The 6,673-nt window shown below is 36.0% G+C and overlaps 1 long non-coding RNA gene across 3 annotated transcripts in view; it reads right to left on the bottom strand.

Moving 5' to 3' along the window:
* LOC116083655 overlaps positions 1-6,673 on the bottom strand; it is a 32,013-nt gene that overhangs the window by 17,379 nt on the left and 7,961 nt on the right. For all 3 annotated transcript variants that reach the window (XR_004115836.1, XR_004115838.1, XR_004115837.1), the window contains one exon: positions 439-570. This is a non-coding gene — a long non-coding RNA (uncharacterized LOC116083655). The remainder of the gene's footprint in view (positions 1-438; positions 571-6,673) is intronic.

A 6,673-nucleotide genomic window follows, 5' to 3' on the forward strand; every position in this document is an offset into this window, starting at 1 on the left:
TGGAGGGGAAACTGGGAATGGAGAAATTCGCATGTAAATAAAGAAAATATCTAAAATAAAAAAAAAACCAATATTTTAGAAGCTAGAACTTTGTGATGTAACATTTCAGGACAGAGAACAGGTTTCCCGAGGGTCCCTGAAGAAGTTACTGATCCAGGAAGTGATTCCCTAGGCTTTAAGTGGGTTTTCCAGAAGCTCACAACTTCCAAAGTTCATTTTGGATAAAGATTCATACTCTGGGCTATAAATCTTGGAGAAAGCAATATGAAAGACATGAATTTAGTGATGATACTGGAAATACTAATCAGTAGAATGTGCTATAGGCAAAAAAAGTACTTATGAAATAAATACAAGAACCACTGGCTTATGCTTCTATAGGAAGAGAAGCTATAAAAGAATAATATATAGAACTAAGGTTCTGCATGCATGCTGTCTTACTGAGATTTTGAGGGAGAGACCACTTCCAAGGAATAGAAACTGAATTTCTTAATGTTTTCTGGTGTAGAAGCTTTCAACTCCACTTTTTGTCTCCCGTCTTTAAGGACAATTGCTCCACGATAGGCCAAGAATCTAGGAGGCACAAAAGGAAAACTGTAGAAAGGCCAGTCAGCTGGTCCACAGCTTAAGCACAATGCATTAGCCACCGATAAGTACAAAACAGTTACTGGTGATGTGTGACACTAAATTATTGCAGATTGAATGCCCTTGTAGCCAATGAGCTAGGAGAAGGAAAATTGATTTGAGCACTTTCTTTAACTGGGCCAGGTGGTTTACTGTTTGGCATCTCTGATGTCAGGGATGTGGCTACCTGTGCAAAGGTCTTTGACAGGCTCCAGGAAGGCTCTGGGCTATGCTCCTTCAGACTCTCTAACCAAGCCAGCTTGGAGGGTCTGGAGTTTTATTGGGAACCAGGGACTTTCTGAGGGTCAAAGAAGCGTTTGCAACTGCTCATAATGGAGTCTTTCCTTGACAGGCCTCCATATTTTCATGTAGTCTGATGTTTTAGTTGGCCCGGAGTCACTTTGGCTAGAATTTCTGCCTTTTCTTTAGGTTATTTTCTGGAGAACAAAATCAGTTTTTCAGCTCCCTTTATAGAAGCTGTTCCATCAGCTGCTGGCTGTACTGAGCTCTACCCCAGCCCCCAACCTCCAGCTTCTGTAGCTCTCCCAGAATTTTCTTTGTAGGAGGCAATAGTTAAAATGGTAAAGGATGTGTTGTACTTCCTACTTGTGTGAGGCTGTATATCTGATACAGTTGGTGAGGTGCTTCTTACTTTAAAAGAAATTTGTATAAATCTCCTAGGATGGCACTTCCTAAATGACCTGCTTCCCATTTTTTAAATAAATTTTATTTTTGGCTAACATGTAAAGGAATGTGTTTCATTGTGACATTTTCATGTATTTTTGTAATCATACTTTGTTCTTATTTCCCATGATACATATGTTAAGTCTAGATTCTGCAGAAATTGAGATTGAGAGAAAACAATATACCTGTCTAAGTCTGGGTTGTTTTGTTTAACATAATGATCTACTGTTTCATTAAATTTCCTACGATTGCTATAATTTCATTGTTAACAGTAGACTGAAAGGCCACTGTGTGTGTGCGTATCTTATTTTCTATGTCCACTCGTCTAGGTTGTTTCTGTTTCTTGACTATTGTGAATGGTGCAGCATCAACCATGTGTACAGCAGTATGCTAACTTAAAGTCCTCTAGTATATACACAGGAGTACATAGACTGGCTCATGTGCTAATCGTGGTTTTAGTATCTGGGGAAGTTTCCACAAAGATTTTCATAGTGGTTATACTAGCTGACGGTTCCATCAGCAGTGAGTGAGGGCTGCTCTTTCCCCACATATTCATCAGTATTTATTGTCATCTGTTTTCTTGGCAAAGGCCATCCCAACTGGGATGAGGCAGAATCACAAGGCAGTTTCATATCTCATAGCTCAGAGAGTTAAATGGGTTTTCATTGAATATTGTACTCTTTTTAGAATGTTCTGTTAAATTCATTATTATCTCATTTACTGATTGGAGGGTTTTTTGTTTTTGCTTTGAACTTTTGTGCTCTGTATATAGTCTAAGTGATAACTTCATATCTGACATATAATCAATGAAAATCCCCCTTCCCATTCTTTGGGCTTCAACTGTATTTCCTTTCCTGAACAGTCTTTTAATTTTAAGCAGTCCTGTCTATCAGCAACTGGAGTTATTTCCTCTGCCACTGGAGTCCTTTGCAGGAAGCTTTTGCTTATACTTATGTCTTAGTTTTACATTACATGGTGAACATTAAGTCTTACATTAAAATCTTTGGTTAAACATTTGTTTTTAAGTTTGAAGTTTTGAATGGACATGTTCGTGCAGGATGAGAGATACAACTCTAATTTCCTGTTCTCTTGTGGAAATCCAGTATTCCTAGCATCAAAGATGCTGTCTTTTCTTTCTTTTTTTAATGTATATTTTGGCTAATTATGTAAGAGACAGAGTAGTTACAGGTATGTTAATTTCTGAGTCTTCTAGTTCTTTGGTATAGATTTTGTTTTTGTGCTACTATAGTGTTCTTTTTTTGTTACTCTGGCTCCATAGTGTAGTTTGAGATAAGGTTATTGTGATTCCTCCAGAATTGTTTCTCTTTACGATTGTTGGCTATTTGGGGTGTTTCATACAAATTTTAAGGGGATTTTTTTCTAGTTTTGGAATTTTTATGGAAATTAGATTGAATCTACAGATTGCTATTAATAATGTGATTAGTTTCATATTAGCTCTGCTTTACCATGAATAGTGACATCTGTCCATATTTTAGTGTCTTCTTCAATTTCTTTCTTGGGTTTTAAAATTTCTAGAGGTCTTTCACTTTGTTTAGGTTTATTCCTAGGTATCTCCAGGAAGCTATTGTGAATATGATTATTTTCCTCATTTTTTTTCTTGTTAAGTTGGCATATAGGAAACCTACTAGCATTTATATATTAATTATATATCCTGTTACTTTGTTGAAAGTAGATGGTCATGTCATCTGAAAACAAGAATGTTTCGGCTTCTTCGTTTTCTATTTGTATCCACCTCTGGAATAAAACTAAACTAACCATGGTTTACAGTCTTGAATGTTCTTGAATTCAATTTCCAAATACCTTATTGAGCAATTTTACATCTATGTCTAACAGGGAAATTGGTCTGTGGTTTTCTTCCCTTTTTATTGTAGATATTGTATCTTTATCTGGTTTTGATGTCAGAATGAATTGGATAGCATCCTTTCTATTTATTTTTGTTGGGAGAGATTTTATTACCACTTTAATATCTTCAATTGATATGGATATAATACAGTGTTGACATCCTCTTAGTTTAATTTTGATACATTTTATGTATGTAGGAATTTATTCATTTCTTCCAGAGATTTCAGAATTTTGAAATATAGATTTTTCAAAATATTCCCTAATGATCTTCTGGATTTCAGTGGACTCTGTTGTAATATCTTCTTTTTGTTGATAATTTATTAATTTGATTCTTCTTTAATATGGTCAAAGTAGGCTAGAAGACTATGACAATCATGTTTGTTTTCCAAAAGAACCAACTTTTTGATTCTGTATACTGTTCCCTTAGTCTCTATATCTTTACTTTCTGTCCTGATATTTATTATTTCTTGCCATCTCTGGCTTGTTCTTGTTTGAGGTTTGGTTTGTTCATGTTTCTGTAAAAACAAAAGGTATATCATTAAGTTATTTGTTTGAGACTTTCAAGTATATCACTATGCTATTTACTGGAGACATCCATGTGTGCATTCACTAGTACATGCATTAGTCACTAAGTATTTTTGTGTGTCTTTTGTTCTATTGACTTCTAGTTTTATTTCACTATGATTTGAGAAGATATAAGAAGTTATTTAGATTCCTTTGTATTTTAAGATTTTCTTTGACCTAGAATATGATCTTGTTTAAAAACAATTCTGTAGGCCTCTAAGAAGAATGCTCATTTCATATCTACTGGATTGGAATATTCTGTACACATCTGATGGGTCCATTTGATCTTTGATGTAGTTTATGCTCTGTCAGCTGACCTTTAGTTTGAATGGCCTATCAGATGATGAGAATGGGTTATTGATGTCACCCACTATTATTGTCTCAGGACTTTGTAATGCCCATTAGTATTTTTATGAAATGGGGGGGGACAAATGTTTAATATTTATATTTTTCATATCATCTTGATGAAAATTTCCTTCTATTAGTATGTAGCGGCTCTTTATCTGTTTTGACTAATTTTGAAGGTTAGAATCTCTTTCCTTAGAAACAGGAATATCTATATTATCTTGTTTTCAGCTTATGCTTGATGGATAAACTGATTTTTTTAATCCTCTGACTATTAATTTGTGGTCCATTTGTGTCTTGGACAGTGCTACATGTACTCAGAGATAGCAGAAAGTTGAATCTAGTTTTCTTTTCCTTAAAAAAAGTGTTTTTTTTACATCTCAAACACAATTTCCCCTGTCCTCTTTACTTTCAGTCCTTGCCCTCCTGCCTGCACTTACCTCTCTCCCCCATCCACTCATCCTCTTCAGTTTCTCTTCAGAAAAGGTCAGTCCTCCCATGGATACCAATCAAACATGGCATGCCAATTTGCAGTAAGACTAGGTACCTTCCCTTGTTTTAAAGCTAGATGAAGGCAAGCTAGAATCAGGGAAAGGGTCCCAGAAGTAGGAGAAAGAGTCAGAGAAGACCTCTCCTCCCATTATTCAAAGTCTCACAGGAAGACCAAGCTACACAACTGGATCTAGTGTTTTATTCAGGTTAGATAATCTCCCTCTTCAATTTATGTTTCTTTCATACATTACAGTCTGACTACAGCTTCCTCTTCCTTCATTCCACTCAGCACCTCCAGGATCTCCTCTCTCCCCCAGATCCATTCCTCTTTCTCTATTTCCCTTCTGGAAAGAACAGACCAGCCAAGGATGTCAACTAGTAGGCCTCCTGCCTGCAGAACTCTCCCACTCCCTCAGTTTGGTTCCCAAAGACCCCATATAGTGCTACCCCTTTCACCTCCGACCCTGGCCACTGCTAACTGAGGTAGACATCTGTTAATCTGTACCTCTTTACTAGTGACTGGAGATCACTGAAATCATTTATATTTGTGGGTAGACAAGGCTTGCTACTTCCTGTAACGTTGGTTGGATTATCGTTTATCCTTTACTTTTTCCCCTTTCCTCCTTTATTTTGAATTAAGGCTTTGCAGGTTTACAGCATTGAACATGATATTTCCTTTCAAGTACTCCTTGTATAAGCCATTTCTTTCCTAAAATTTATCCTTCCCTGGATTTTTATGATTGTTGTTCTCCTGTGTATATAGTATTGTTTTAACTATCTTCTGGAGTCTGTCTTGGTGGTTTGTAGCTGGTTTAGTTTGTGCTTATTTTGGGATGTCCTTATTTGACTGTCAACTTTAAAAAGTGGCTTTGTGTTTTGCTGGATCTAAGAATCATGCTAGTACTTATTTACTTTAGGGGACTAAAATCAATATCCCACGCTTTCTTGCCTTTGAAGGTTGATGATGACAGATCTAATGTTATCCCAATGCTTCTGACTTTGATGACTAATCGGGATTTTCACCTCATAGCCTTTACTGTTGTTTCTGTGCTTACTATGTTGTAGAGAGGGTCTACTCTTGTCATATCTACTGGGGTTTTAAATGTCAATTTTCCTCTCTTTGGAAAGTAGATCACTATTATTTCACTGACTAGACTATGAGAGGTTAGTTTTTTGCTCAGATCCTTCCATTCCATGGATGGTTCAGTTAGGTCTTCTGGTTGTATTCTTAGAGTTCTTGTAGGTTGTGGTCATGTTTGTTCATTTACTTTTCTTGATTGATGTTTGAATGCAGTATTTCTTAGCTTTGTCCTGGATACTTTTTTTCTTGCTTAGTCAAGTCTATTTGTACATTTTTTATTTGTTGTGTTTTTATTTCCAACATTTTTGGTTGTTTTCTTCCTAAGATTTCAAAAAAACTCAGCGTTCTTGATAAATTCATATCTTATTGACCTTTGCATCCATATTGCTGATTTCTAAAGCATTTTGTTGACTATCTCTTCTAGCTGCTGCCTTTCCTCTCCATGTCCTGGATTGATTTCATTATTCTATTCATCTGCCCATTTGTATCGTCTTGAGGTCACTGATTTTTTTTTTTTTTTTGCTAGCATATTTTTGAGATATTTGTTTAGCTTTTCACCATTTCTATTTTTGGATTTAATAGTTGAAGAGTGGCAATCTTTTAGAGGATTCATGCTGCTCTACTCTTACACATTTTTGTTTTTCTGCCCGGTGATTTACACATCTGTTGGTTTGAATATTTTGCTTCTAATATCATTCAAAAATCTTCATAGTGACCAAATCACACTTGTGGGCTCAAACTCCAGTTCTTTGGAGTAAGGCTTTTGCTTCCTCCTCCCCCACCAGGGCAATGCACAGTTAGAGCTGTATTAAACTCTTCTCCACTTTGGCCTGTTACATTTCTTGTTTCTTGGTGTTTTTCAGTAGCTCTATTACTGCTTTTCTGGATTTACAAATCATTTCCTCTTTTTTTTTTTCTGTCTTTGAAAAAAAACAAAGATTTTTCTGTTTTTTTTCTTCCCACACTTTTCTTTACTGGGCCACACAGAGGTTGTTCTAGCCCATTGTCTTTTCTAGGGGTTCC

The sequence above is a fragment of the Mastomys coucha genome, unplaced genomic scaffold, assembly GCF_008632895.1.
Source record: "Mastomys coucha isolate ucsf_1 unplaced genomic scaffold, UCSF_Mcou_1 pScaffold8, whole genome shotgun sequence".
Classification (NCBI taxonomy): Eukaryota; Metazoa; Chordata; class Mammalia; order Rodentia; family Muridae; genus Mastomys; species Mastomys coucha.